Genomic DNA, 15,232 nt, shown 5'->3' with positions numbered 1-15,232 from the left:
TACTAATTCAGTTCTTTGCAATCGTTGTGTCCAGTAGGCAGTTGTGATTGGCTCTGGGATTTTTTTTTTCCTAAGCTGGTTGGGTCTCCTCTGAACTGCTCAGCCGGTGCTTTCCTGCTGCAGTGGAAGGCAGGAAATGTAATCTCTGATTGGTGTCGAGGAGATGTAGTGTCCTGCTGAGGGCTCTGTCATCAGTCTCCCTCTGCATCTTGAAATCAGAAGATTCTTTTCCTAGTGGTAAAATATCAGTGATTGGACTGCATGTGCAGGAGCATAAAGAGGTAACATATGAAACAAGTCATCTCCTGATGATGAATTCAAGAAATATGATGTGTCACAGATGGCAGAAAGGCTGTAACAGAGATAAATGAATGCAGTTAAATGCTATATATAAAAAAAAAAAATTTCAATAGCAGACTTGGTTGAACTCCTCATAGCCATATATGTGAAAAAGGCAGGCATTTGGGAACGAAGATTGTTTGTTGAGTCTTAAAAAATGATGCTAGGAATGTTTACTGAAGTGGACATTGCTGCCATTATTATTATTATTATTCTTTTAAGTGCTCCAGGTTTTATTAGAGAAAAAAGGGCACTGGATCTTCCATCCTTCAACAAGTGAAGGACAGCGATAGAAGTCCTGGAGCTGGAGTCAGGGAAATAGATAAAAAGTGTGATTGAATGGGATGTTTAGTATGTATTTGTGTGATGTGGGTTTATATGCATCTTAAATTTCTTTTGCACTACTTCAGTCCCAGGGCTTCACAGAGTTAATCAGAGTTTATGCTGTCCTCTGCACAAAGTTGTTCTGCACATCGTGTGTTGGTTTTCCAACTAGAGGTAACAGCTCTCAGAAGATAGGAAATTTTTGAGGATGGCATAGGGAGGAACGGAAGATTGAAGTATGGGTCAGCCTTTAATGGGAAGCTTTCTGGAGAGAAATGGGTTATGTTCTGATCTTGAACTGAGAAGGGATCTAGTGCCATTTTAACAAAACAGAAAACAAAAAAAACTCCAAACCAAAACCCCTCCAGCGTTAGTTAAGGTAGAGTTATTGCAGTAAGTCTTAGGTAGTTCTCATATCCTTTATAATTTAAATGTACCAAGTTCGGCCAACAGTGAGTGGTAAAGAACTGGCCTGAAAGCTAGTGGAGATTTGCTGAACTTACTACTGAATACCTGAGTATCACCCAGGCTGCGGTGTAGCTTACAGGATGGCAGGTGGCAGGCTGAAAAAAATCTCAGTTTTGGTATTGACTGTCCTGATTGTTAATAAGAATTATCTTTGTACCCAGTTAGCACTTTCTGCCATGCTGCTTTATGAATGTGTTAAGAGGACTATTGTTTGGACTTATGATTTAAATAGCCAAGATGAACTATGAAACGGGGGAAAAATGTGAAGGGTAGAGCTCATGTATATCAGAACTGGGACTAGATTTTCCAGTCTGATAACCTGTCTTCGAAGCTATGCTACTATTCAGAAAGGCAAATGGGGGCCGCCTTCTTAGCTACTCCTGTCCTTGGTTCAGCAGCCCTTCAGCCTTCCTCTGGGAATTTTCTTTTTGGCTGATCCTTAGTGTATGAAGCCTGATGGTTTGTCATGGGATATAGTCTGCATTTGGTGATCTGGTGCTACCATTGTGCCAAGTGACACAATTTTTCTCCTATTTCATGTATACAGAAATGGCACAAGAATTTTTCCATTTTCCCCTTCAGACAGGTAGCAATGATGGCTGGCTGAGCTGGCTGGCAGCCTCCCAGTTCCTATCTGCTTCTCCTCTTCACCTCAGAAGCACTGTCGTTTTGCTCATGTTTCCAACCCTCTCAGTAACATAACTATTTTTCTCACTTAGCAAATATAAAGTTTTTGAGTGTTGCACACTATTTTCAGTGATAGAGAAACCTGAGCATAAATAGAAGAATATAATCAACAAAAATGCCTTTGTTAGATTTATGTTTTCAAGTAAGCAAAGACTTAGTAACGTCTCCCCAGAGATGGGAAGACAGTAGTTCTGTAAAACATAATTACAAACTACCTTGCTCTGTGCTACTGTTGGCTTTTGTTTCCGATAAAGTGTTGTTTTGTTTGTTTGGTTTTTTTAAACATTGTTGCTCAGTATCTATGGTTTCAAGTTAGTGTTTAATGTTCCAGCAGTTTGGGTTTCATGGGAGTTGAGAAAGGGCCAGTTCATAGTTAATAAGTTTCTTGGTTTTCCAGCTAGTGCAGTCATTTTTCTGAAGTAGAAAAATATATACAAATCTAAATTAATATTTAGTTTATCTGAATTAAGAGAGATTTATTTTCTCTTTCAAGAAAACTAAGGGTGATTTTTGGAATAAATTAATCACTAACAAAACTCTCTTAAAAAGTGGCAACAATTATTTTAGTAAGGCTTTGGATTTTTTTTTAATCTGTATTATCTCAGCAGTGATACACTCAAGGCTGTGGGAATACTTTTTAATATTGCATGCAATAATTTTTTGTTGCTTTAATCTGTAGATTTTGTAATCTCTTGACCTAGATGCCTACTTAGTGAACTGAAAGATAAAAGTACTTGATTATGTAGAAGTCTTCATCAGTAGATCTCAAGTGTTTTACAATGGAAATAAGTACCATTTGACAGGTGATGAAACTTATGAATAGTAGCAAAATAATCACCTGAATGTGCTCATTAGATCTGTTGAGGATCTGAGAATAAACCACAATTTTCCTGTGCCACTCTCTTCTTTTTCTTTCCAATAAAAAAATACCTCACTATGCAGCCACTTTTTTCCCTGAAATTTCAGGTTTTTCCTGAAAAAAAAAAAAAATGGCTGGCAGTTACTAAAAAGAGTAACAGATAGTGTATGTGTGTGCATATAGTGCTATATATAGTGCTTGCCTGCTCATGACTTTGCAAACACTAATTATTCTAATTATCTGCAAGGTTAATATACTTATCTGCAAGGTTATATATTATTACATGTTACAAGTATCATTAATATTCCTAATTATCTACAATGTTAATATAATTTTTAAATCCAATCAGACAAAGCTGTCTCATCTCTAGTGACAACATCAATCTTTATGGTTTAAAAGAATACTTAAAAAAAAGGGGGATTTGGTTTATTATATAAAGTGAGATTTATCTCTTTCTATAAAGTTTGGTTTGATGGTTGTTTGGGTTTGTTTTGTTTTGGTTTTTTTTTAAGATTGAGTAGAAGTCTCAGTATTGGCTTTTTAAAAAAGCTGTAAGACTGGTTATTCTTGGCCTCCAGCACAGATCAAAGTAAGTAATTCTGAGGTGGGATTAAACTTTTATATCTGTACTTAGCATAAATGCCCCGTATGCATAAATGGGATTTATCTCAGGTGAAATGGAATATTTTCATTGTATATACCTTGTTGATCCATCACTGGGTTATATTTGCGTTTCCTGTGAGTGGTGTTGTCCTGCTGACAGTTAATTACAATTTAATGTACAAACTCAGGTCTTTCCTCATCTAATATTTTGATATAAACTGATCTTGGACTCAGAAGTGTTATAGCTGTCCCTTTTCCATGCAGTAATCCTCAAGATCATTCAGTCCTCTGTAAGATTGACCCTCCTGTGTGTTGGGGAATGTCCCTTGCTTTGTGAGATTTACAAATTCTACCTGCTCCTTTTTTCATGTCAGGGAAAATACTAAGAAAGATCAGTTTTGGGAGTGATCATTGAAGAACACCAGCAACAACCTTGTTTACATTTTATAGTTCCCTTTTCATTATAACCTAGCTACATCTCTGACTGCTTTCAAATTCATGTACTAATCACCCTGCTGTCCCTGTAGGAAACTACATGGATTTGATGCAAATACAGAGAAAATGTGGGACTGAACAGATGAGGTGTTAACAGTTCACCAGGACCAGATGCCGTTCACCAAAGGGTACTGAAGGGACTCAGTTGTGACATGCAAAATTGCTGAGCTGCCGGCCAAGTTGAATAACATCCCATTTCAAATGGCCACTGTGCGGATTGCTAGTATGGCTCCCGTCTACAAAAAGGGCTGAAGTGGCCACCCTGGAAACTAGGGACAGTAAGTCTGACTTGTATCTGTGATACAATGGTAAAGCCTATGATAAAGGATAAGATCATTGAAAAGAAGGCTAGATGTTCTTGGGAGAGGGTGAGCAAGACCTCAGTAAAAGGAAATCCAGCAAGGGTTTTGAACGTGTCCATGATGTGTGAGAGAGGGGAGGGCATCCTGTGGACATGACATTGTTGGATCTTCAGAAAGGCTGTGGCTCCACACCAAATGCCGCTAAAGAAGCCAGATTGCTGTGGAACTGGAGGAAAGGCCCTTTCATAGTTTAAGGGGCAGGAAGGAAAGAGTTGGGTGTTAATAGTAAATTTTCAGGTTGGAGAAGAATCTGCACAGGGATTCCCACTGGGATTTATGCTGGGACAGGTTTTAATCAGTATCTTCTTCACTGATGTGAAGTAGAACTGAAACAGTAAAATACCTAATCTTACGGTTGATGTTGAGCTTCTCTTTGAGTGGTCAAATGATGTGGTGATGTCAGGGAACTGCAGGTGGAGCTTCACAAAACTGAGTGAAAGGGCAAACAGGCAGCAGATGGATTTAGTGTAGAAAAATATGTAAGTAGTATGTTGAGAGGAAGAATAATACAAACCAGGCCTATGTGTTTCTGAACTTGGAAGTGCCAGTCAGAACTCAGGAAGATCACAACATCGTGGACTATATTTGTTAGTTACCAAATCTTGTGGCATGAAAACTACAGTGGGCTTGGAACTTGTAGGCTATGGGTGTAAAATGGATAAAGGAAGTGTTCCTGACAGAGCAAGTAGGGAACTTCTAAAACTGCCTGCCCTCACAACAGGGAGGAGATGAACTGCAGAAAGTGGCCCTTCCCATGCCTGCTCCCTCAGTGCTCCTTCCCATTGCTGCCGCTGCTGGGGACAGAAGATGGGGCTAAATGGGGCAGTGGCCTGAACCACTGGGACATTTTACTTGTTCTGTCACAAGTGAACTGTGCAAAAATCTTTCTACTGACCTGATTACTTTCATTCCTGCTGATCATTTATTCCTAGATCATCTAGTTCTTGAAATTCAAGTATAAACCTCTGCCTTGAATAGTGTAAGAGTTTGGTCTCTCTTGTTTGTCTCTCCTGCCTTCATGTTCTGTACCCTCTGCTAGTGAAAACTGAGCCAAAGTAGCTTTTGGTCCGTATCTTTAAATTTAAATGCCATCCTCCCAAAACTTTTTGTAGTAACTGATGAAATAATCCATTTTCTAGCTGTTCCAGCATCCCGAGCCTTGCTGTTACTAGTTCAGGTTTTTTAAAAATTAATTTCTACATGGTAGATTCAGGTGGTGAGATAACTGCATTTGTGGCTTCTTCAATAAAACACTGTTCTTCACTCATAGCTTCAGATTTGTGTTTAAGATTAATTTGATACAGCAAAACTTTGACATCTGTGAATGTTTGACTTGATGTATGCTGTGATTAGCCCAGCAGTCAGAGTATGTTTATTATGGAAAGTTAAGCATATGTATGTGCCTTTGCCAGATCGTATTTCTGGGTTCCTCTTCATCAGTTACTTAAATGCTTAAAATAGGCTATGACTTGTTCTTTTGACTTCAAAGCTCCTACCTTTTGTACATTCATGCAGGCCTTTTCTTTCTAAGATTATAACAGAGTAGGGATAGGGTCAGAGGAAAGGTCCAAGGGACTGCAGGGCTTTTCAAAGGGTTACTTTCAAGGGCAGGTGTCAGGGCTTTAGGTTTTTTTTTCCCCACTTACGTATATTAAAAAATTAGATCCAACAATATGTGCTGTAGACATCACTATAATTTCTTCAAAGGTTTCACGTGTCATCATTTGACTTTTGTCTCTCACTATTAACTTCACATAAAACTTGTTTTGCGTGTGTGTGTTTGAAAGTTTATTCTTTGACAAAGAATTTCACTAGTAAAGGATGAATAGTGGGGATTTTGGTGTGGAACATCACAATGCCATTTTTGTTTTCTATTAAAACATTGATGTACTTTTTCCTCTTGTAGTTCTTATTTTCCTTAGTTCTGTATTTTAAGATATAACTTTTTTTAAAAAAATACTATCAGCAATAGTTTAAAAAGATGCATGAGTGAAATTACATGTAATGCATCTAGCATTTTGTGCTTGCACTACATAGTTTGGTAGGATACCAAATTAATTAATAATAGCCTAATAGTTAACATACTGGCACCAGCAGGCAATTATCTCAAGTGTGACTTTTTTCCTAGTCCCTAAAAATTGTTGGTTCAGTGTAACTTACCATAATAGTATAATGAAAAAATTTGAGAAAAAATATGCTTTTAATATATCTGAGTATGTGTTTTAAAAAAACTTATTTGGTCTTTAGACAAAGCTTATGTTCTTAATGAGGTCGAAAATTAAAAAAGGCTAGGAATACTTCAGAATATGTTGGATTGCCTTTAATAGTAAAATAAGGGGAAGGTGTTCTGGGTTTTAGGATAGTAACAGAGTACAAGATCATCTAAGCATCTTTGCTTTACTGACCAAGGAATCTCTCCCAGTTTCACCTGTACCTCTGCTCTTGGAAATCTTTATCAAAGTATGCGCTCATGCTGACTCCTCTGGAATAGCAGGTCAAGGCGCACACTTATCTTCCAGGGAAGGTTGTGTGATCTCCTGCAGCAAGGTGAGAGTTAAAGCTTGCAGGGGGCACTAGGGGTCCCCTCCCCAGCCCCATTACCCTTCTGCTCCTCACCCTGACTCTCCACTCGCATCCCAGAAGAGTTGGGGGGAGATGCGCTGTGACACACGTTTCTGAAGGGCTGACTTTCTGCCTTGACAGATGGGTGGTAAATCGTAAGTTCTGCTCACATTCAGTTTTGCAGGGGCCGTCATTCCAATGAAGGCAGTTAAAACTGTCAACACCTAGCAGTGCTTGAAGATAATGAATGTAATATAAACCTGAGAAGCCATGAACAGCGCTGGCTTCCCACATAGCAGATGAAGTCCACTGGGTCTCCGCATTTCAAGAAAGCCTTTTAATCCTATTCAGGCATTCATAATACAGTGCTTATGTTAAAAATTCTGCTTGTTCAAAGAAGCATGTTAACAAAAAGAAGTTAAAAGTATTTAAGCATCCTGTGTTCCAAAACAACTCCAGGAAGTCGACAGCTGGTTATTAATTACAGTGCCAGGGATAAATATGCCATGATAATGCAGCACATAACATTATGTAACGTATATACACATTTTTCCAGTGCATGCTCAGTGTTTCCTTGGTGGATTTCAGTAATAAAATATGATATTGTGGATTTTTGTGTTCTTCACTAGCTTAGCTGCTTTTAGTTGAGTGCAGTGTAGAACTGAATTTCATTATCGGTTAGTAATGCCTGTGATACTTGCTTATTTTTCTAGAAGAAAATGTATTTAAGTCACTTTTTTTTATGAAAGGAAGGTAGGAAGAATGAACTCTTGGAAAGTCTCTCTCAGAAGGACTAAAAGCAGGAAACTTTAATGATGGAAGAGGCCTGGCTTTCAAAATCCTTTGAAATGAAATAGAATACAAAGTACTATACTATATAAGTAATCTCCAAGGAAAGTAATTAAATGGAGGAATGATCGTGAAATGTGTAAAGTAATTGCTGAGACTCATGCATACAGAAAGAATTTGTCTTTTGTCAGTGTCTGTACCTTTAACTAGAATAGAGTATTGTTTGAAGGCACAGCTGCTGCTAGCCATGGTGTATTCTGTGTGATTTCCCTTTTATCTGACTATTGCAATTTAAGTGGCTTGAGCTTTCTAATTACGTGACCCTGTATGATAGGAGGGATTTACAGTGAATGTATGACTTTTGTTGTAGAAATCATGTGCTTTAGAAGTGTTCAGTAATTATTATTACAAACACTGGTCCATACGCATATCCACGTGCGCACGATATTTACAGAACTATAAGACAATAGAGTTTCTGCCAAGAATCAATTTTACTGTAATAAATGAATTATCTGTGTTACACTCAAACAACTTGATCTGTTTCAGAGAGGTGTGTACTTTGTTGTCCAACCTCAAGTGGTGGAGCATTTTTTGTTAGTTAGAAGAGCAGAGTCAAGTTTGACAATAGGATGCAAATTGAAATTCATCAGTAGCACATGTGAAACCACTTGCTGAGCTTGCAATGCTCTTGGTAAGGCATGTTGTCATGCAAACATGTGAAAAAGAACAAATGAAGCGGGGGGGAATTTATGCTAGCTATGAAGGCAATAACCCATTTCATGTACTTCCTTGAAGGGGCAATTCAGAAAACAATTTCACTTCCAACTTTCTGACATAGCAAGAGTGTCCAAATTACATCTATAGGAGGGGAAAAGAACTCAGCTCCTCTCTCCCCAGATTACTCCAAGGGTACAAAAGGTGATAGTTATTGTGCCCTGTGTAGTTATATACCATACAACAACCTGACTGATATTTTCTCAGTCTCTCTGTGGAAGCTCATCATTGCTATGTCTATTTTCCTCTGTAATACTATTTCTACAGAAAGGAAAAACACCTGGTTTTGTGCAAACTACAATTATTTAATTCAAAACAAACAAGTGAAAACTTTGTAAGATAAAGCCATATGGTAGAGCTCTGGCTTATTTTTTAATTAATACCAAATTATATGCTTAGAATTGGAGATCCTGGTGTTAAACAGTCCCAAGATATGCTGCAGAACATCCCTGTGAAGCTCTGCAAAATCCTGGATGCATTTCAGCTCTTACTTGCATATAAAATGGATTTTTTACAATTTATATAATTTACTCTTTTGTAATGTAAAAAGAACAGTTGGTTAGGAGGAGGGACGTAGTGGCTTTCGGAAATTTCTGAGTGACTTCCAGTGAAACACACCACTGAGGGAATGAGTATAGCTAGTGATGGATATAGATAAAGTTGTTGTGCACTAATAAAACTGACACAATGAGCAATTAACTGGCTTTATAGAATAAGGGTCTATAAACACTGATGACATTAGCTTAGTTTTTATACAAGCGAGCTGTTCCACTCAAGAAAAAGTACTTCTCACTCATATCTAAAGTTAAGAAACATTAAATTCCTTGAAGTGTTAGTCCTGTGGAGGTTGTTTCTATGGGAGTTAGTATAAAAGTGTTTATTACATTTTTGCATATCCTGCAAGACAGACAATGCTTTTCTGAAGAGAAAGTAAGTTTTGCCCGAGAGATTGAGGGTTGTGTTTTCTTCTTTTTTTTTTTTTTTTTTTTTTGAGAGGGCAGAAATGGTGGGTTGAATTTGATTTGGGGTTTTTTTGGCTTTCAGTGTGTTTTTAGTCTCCTCTTGTAAGCATATCTCAGTTTAATGTGTTGCACATACTTTACTGACATTTCTTTCTCATTCAAGCCTCAGGCATATTCCCTTTTGTTGTGGTGTGTGATACCAAACTGAACAATATTAGTTGATCTCAATTTTTGCCACTTTGGACTTGGCCAATAGCTGCATACCATAGTCAGTGATCATCTCAAGTTAGGGGATAGAGTGTATTTTACATGAGTGTTTGATAAATATATATATTTAATTCTAAAACTCCTGTTCCTGCAGTTCTTCAGGCAAAATACTACAAGGGCTGTGGTGGATAGGGCATATGCATGTGCATTACAGAATCAGGCCAGTAGTAATTTTTCCCACTGGAAAGAGCTATTGAGGGCCATACAAAGAAACAAGTCAACCAGTTGAAGAAAAAAAAGAAAGTTAGACTTTTCAGTTAGTTTCTTAGATCTCAAAGGTAAATTATGTAAAGTGAATAAAAAGGCTTATTTCTGTAACTTACAGTTTTGGAAACACTTCAAAATTTTTATAAATATTAGTATTAATTTCAGATTGGGAATAAATGGGTTAAACTCTGCATTTAGATCTGGCTTCTACTTTCCAGCTAGTTATGCCAAAAAGTCATTCCACTAGAGCATTAGGAAGGAAATAAACTTTTAAACATAATTTAAGACCGGAAAAATCTTTTATGGTTGTATTTTGTATCATGACTTTTATAAAAATGACCACATATATTATTTTAAAAATGAAACAGTCTTACAAATATGTACAGGATAAAATAGTCCTGAGACCAAATGTCAGGCATGTCGCTGCTTTCTGTATTTGTTTTAATAGTTCTAAGTGTTTAACTTTCTTAGCAACTAGTTCATATACTAGTGGCTTAATTCAGTAAAATCCTCTAAGCGTGTGAAATCTCCCTGAAATATCATTCTGGAGCTTGTCCAACAACACAAATGCTTACCTAAGTGTGTGGGGTCTTCAGGTTTTTTTAAATATTGTCCTAAAAGTATTTCCCTGTTGTGAGGTTTTGGTTTTGGTTTTTTGTTTGTTTTCTTTTGGGGGTGGTGGTTTTTCTTTGGGGGGTGGGGGGGACCTGTAACTCTGAGGCAGCTGTCTTTTTTGTTTTCAGACAGCATAAATGTTTGGGTTTTTTTTCCTTTCTGTCTTTTTATTTAAAGCTGTTGTTGCAGTAGAACTATACTTGATGCCATTATTTCCATTGAATAACACCTTATCCTTGAAGTATTTCCAAATTCCATATATAAGCTGCTATTTATAAGAATAAGGATCTTGAAACTTGGTCCTACTAGAGAAACCAACACAAGTAAGAAGCACAATTTTTCATATCACTTGATAAATTGTTTAGATTTATCGTGACTTGTAGAATTCCATAGCTTATTGTCTTTATTCTTGCAAGATTAACAAATAGTGGCAGTAATTCTCCATTGCTATTCCTTGGAAAGAACCTGAATGCCTTGAGCAGCTCTCAGACCCTCTGTATATTCAATGAACAGGGAGATAATCGTATACAGAAATTTGGTTTCCAAATTTTGGACAATGGGCACGTATTCTGAAAGAAAAAAGTCTTTGATTGTTGTTGCTGTTTTCTTTTGAATATTTGTTGGATTTCCACTGAAAGCAAATCATGCTTGGGACTAAGTGTGAGCAAAGCAGGTGTAGGCTGGTGGCAGCAGTCTGCAGCTATGTGCCAGCTCCAGTCAACAGGGACGTGGGAAGCCTTGTGTTTTATTTACAGATATAATTTGTCAAATGTTAAAATGAATGTTTAAAATGTTGACAGGACAAGGTGAACCACAGGCATATAGATGATTGAGGCCTCAAAGTCCATTGTGAAACTACAAAAACAAAAATTGTCTGCTTTTTTTTTTTTTTAAACTAGCTGATTACCTGTGCAGGGAGGGGATCATCTGGGACCATTATGAAGAAGGTAAAAATACAGTTCCCAGTCCTACAACTGAAACAATCTTCTAAGAATTCTACTGGGACTATCATAATTTTTTTTAATTGAAGGTAAACCAAAGCATTTTCAACCAATATGGTGATTTTCAAAGAATTATTAAAACTGTCACTTGAGCTATAGCTACAGTCAGTCTCACAATAACACATAAATGTTACAAATATCCTTAATTCTTACAATTAGGAAGAAGGAGAGACAGAGAAAATATCTTGCTTTGCAAGCACCTATCTTAATAGTGGCTTCCTTATTTTATTTAACATGGTGCAGTTTTACCTACTTTGGCTTGCCCCTATATAGTTACGATTTTGTTTTGAAAGCCGTCATGAGATGATACTTACCAGGCTTTCATTTCCATAACTCCATACTACATTTTAGTAAACTATATACATCTATAGATCCTTCCCTCCCAGTCTTGTGCCAGAAGCCTCACTAGGTTGAAAATTAGAAAATACCAAAATCAAAAAAATAACAAAATTTAAAAAAGAAAATCTAAATATTTTCAATAACCTGCAGACTTGGTGCCCCTGGAAAATGACAGGCAAATGTACTCTGTCAGCCTTTGGAATGGAAGGGGTGGAGATCGAGGAGAGAAGACCTTGGAGAGTTGCATCTAAAAGCCTGAGAAATTAGAAGTATGGAAGGCAATAAGCAAAATAACAAAAACTAAGGTATCCTAAAGTGTGTTAGGTAAGGGGAGAAAATAGTTATACATTCAATAAACTTGAACATGCTGAAGAATATATTAATTTATTTTGCTACCTAGTCAAATTACTTTGAATTGGAGTAGAAAATTGAAGTAACTTAGAAATAAATTCAGTCTCATTCAAATATTTGTTTCACAGGCCACCTTCCTTCCCATCCCTTCCAGTGCACAAAACAGATGAGAGGAGAAAATCCAGCTGTAGAAACAAGTTGAAGCATTCCATGACCAATTGTAAAGACTGTGTGTTACTGAGATGGGAATTTAACCAAAAAGATCTGAGATTTAGCACGGGGGCTTTGCAGGGGATTAACTTGTTAATGTTTTCAAAATGCATGCATTGGATGTGATTGATTTTAAGTGATAGGCGTTGAGTTTGCGTCTTTACACCCTTCTACTCCCATCCTGAAGATCCTTCCACTAGATTGGATGCTCTTATTTAAATAACCTAGATTAATCTTGCTTGTTCCATAATAGCTATACTAAGTACTTCCTTTACTAGCTAGATGAAATTCAAAATTAAATCTATAAATTCAGTTTCTAAAACAAGTAGCTTTTATAAACACCGAATTCTAATCACTTAGTTATAATAGTTGATCAGAACGTTATCATTTTATGAATTGTAAGCATGAAATTAAACAACTTTTAAAATGTTTAGGTCTTTGGAAGAAGTAGTTATCTTAATGATCGTTAATAGAGCTTTACAAATCATGTTACTTGATAGATTTTTTTTTTTTGAGTGTTTCAGAGAAAAATAATATTTTGCAGAATGCACTTGTTTATAATCTTATGTCAGTGAGATAATTTAAGGTCTGGCCTCATAAAAGCAGCCAAATATCATGCTACTGTATGTGTAATATGTATTCTATTTGCTGTAAGGAGACTAATTGTAAAGGAGAAACGTTGAACAAATTGTAAATGCAATTATCTATCTTTTTTCAGGTTGCCTAGGGGCAGCGTGCACTTCTGTAATTAAGGGTGTGCATTTAACCAGCACAAACATGGGGGGTGTGGGAAGTATCAATATCTCAATACTGTGTTTGTGAAGTTATGTTCATTTCTTTCCTGAACTGGTCTACATATATGAAGTTACTGCATTGAAATCAAATAATTGTTGCTTACATTATTTTCAGTGGTTTTAATGGAGAGAAAAAAAAAAAGCCCACAAACTTCTAAGGTAATTGAAACATTTTATTTTTATAAAATTTTCAGTGTAATGCTGTCTATAAATACTAGGTAAAAGATGACAGCCATTAAAGAACAATTTCGGGTGGTGTTCAGGAACTGGGTCTTGACTTTCACGAGAAGAGGGTGTTACTTTTGTTCAGATGTTAGAATACTAAAAGAAAAGTTTAAACATGAGATGCTGACTGTTCTTGAAAGTCTTCCCCACCCTGCTCAATCCTTGCATCTCTACCCATGTTTTGAATGACATAAAAATAATATTTGTACATCTTGTTTTGCTATGGTCTGTTTTTGATTAACCCAGGGCAGATTATTCAGTTTTGAGAGTAACTCAACTACAGAGGCAGGTGGACTCGCTGGTGGTAGGCAGGGTGAGCTCTACTGCAGAGCAACCCTGGGCTGCTCTGCACAGGTGTCGCAGGTGCCTCTTCGCTTTTCCATTTACACCTTCCTCTGTTGTGTAATCTCTCTTACATATAGTAACTTGACCTGGTGTGTTTTTTGGGTTTTTTTTCCCTATGTTATTAATGATGTGAATAATTCAGTAACCTAAAAATGTGTGGCATTAAAAAAAAAAAGAAACAAACAAACCACAAAAAACAACACCACCACCACCACAAAAAACCCTAAACCCACAAACCAAAGAAACAATCATATTGTGGTAGGGTTTTTTGTTTGTTAACTTAAAACTAGAGTTTGCTTTGTGGTTTGTTTTGGTGGGATAGGGTTGTTTGGTTTTTTGTGTTTTAAAGTAGAAATGGAATATTCTGTGGGGTTTTACCTTCCTGGAAGGTCTTTGTCCCCTCACGTTGAAGACAAGCTTTTGTGTGTTGTAGGTTCAGCCATCCTAGCCGCCAGTGTTCATGATGAAAGATATCAGCTCTTCCAAACCAACTGTGTAGCACAATTGGTATAATTAGATCTCTTCTTAGGCTCCCGGTGTATTTTAAGAACAGTGAAAATGGATTGTCTTGTGCTATTGTAAATCATCCCTGTGTCTCACTGATCAATTTGTGTGGCATGGATACTGCATGCTTTCCTCTTCCATCGTTTTATCTTGACCTTTTAGCTCCCTTACTTATTAATTGTATCTTCCCCCCCCCCCCCCCCCCAATAGTTCATCCAGAACTATATTTGCTGTCTCTGAAGACTTTATTCAGGATCATAAGTTTTAATACCAAGTTGTGTCTGCTTCAATGGATATAACATACGATCGTCTTGCTCAATGTTTTCACTGAGCTGTACTACTGCAAATATACTCAGAAACATTCTAGTGGGTGGCTCTACAACTGTGTTGCCCAGAATAAGCTCATCATAGTTCTTTCGTTTTCTGTCAGCTTAAAAATAAGAGCAAATTTAATACAAAATTGAAAACAAAATTGTGTGCTTGAATTCAAATCCATCCTTAAAAAGCAGGATGCAGTTGAACGTGACAACTGCAGTTGCCTATAGTGTCCTTTGGAATGATATTAAAAGCAGTGGCTGAATATTCTCTACGTAAACTGATAAAAATTTTCTTACTTCAATCCTCCCCCTTGTGTGTACAGACAAAATACCTCAAGTGAAGAAAATCTGCTTGAACAACCACTTGGACCCTTTGTGAACCCTGTATTTTACTGCTTTTTGAACTGCATACTTCATTAAAAATCAAGACAACAGCTTTGATAAAAAGGGCCTTTTTATATAATAAAAAAGAAAGCAAATGGAATGTCATGTCAAGCTGCAGCAGAAAACAAATATAACATGCCTAGATGTATATTTAAAAGGATATGTTTAGAACAGAAGTTAATTTAAAATTCTCATGTGCTGTGTACAAATAGCTCAGAACAGAGACACACTGTAGATCTGTGCAGCTATATTAAGTCGATTGCAAAAATCAAATGCATCAAGTTAATAGACCTATTAAATAGATGGTATTTCAAGAGATAATCTGTGCATTTGACAGCCCTTTACTATGTAAAGCATTCTGGAACACAGCTATTTACAGAGCAGTTCATGTGGTCTCTTATTTCTCACAGAATTTCAGTGTGTTCTTCTTCCAGTCTACCACTTGTCAA

At 36.8% G+C, this 15,232-nt stretch overlaps 1 protein-coding gene across 3 annotated transcripts in view; it reads left to right on the top strand.

The window, feature by feature from the left end:
• LOC142054850 (SAM and SH3 domain-containing protein 1-like) overlaps positions 1-15,232 on the top strand; it is a 565,973-nt gene that overhangs the window by 28,928 nt on the left and 521,813 nt on the right. The gene's annotated exons all lie outside the window — the stretch shown is intronic.

The sequence above is a fragment of the Phalacrocorax aristotelis genome, chromosome 3 (assembly GCF_949628215.1).
Source record: "Phalacrocorax aristotelis chromosome 3, bGulAri2.1, whole genome shotgun sequence".
NCBI classification, from domain to species: Eukaryota; Metazoa; Chordata; class Aves; order Suliformes; family Phalacrocoracidae; genus Phalacrocorax; species Phalacrocorax aristotelis.
Note: the sequence above shows the minus strand (reverse complement) of the source record. Positions and strands in the feature narration are given on the sequence as shown.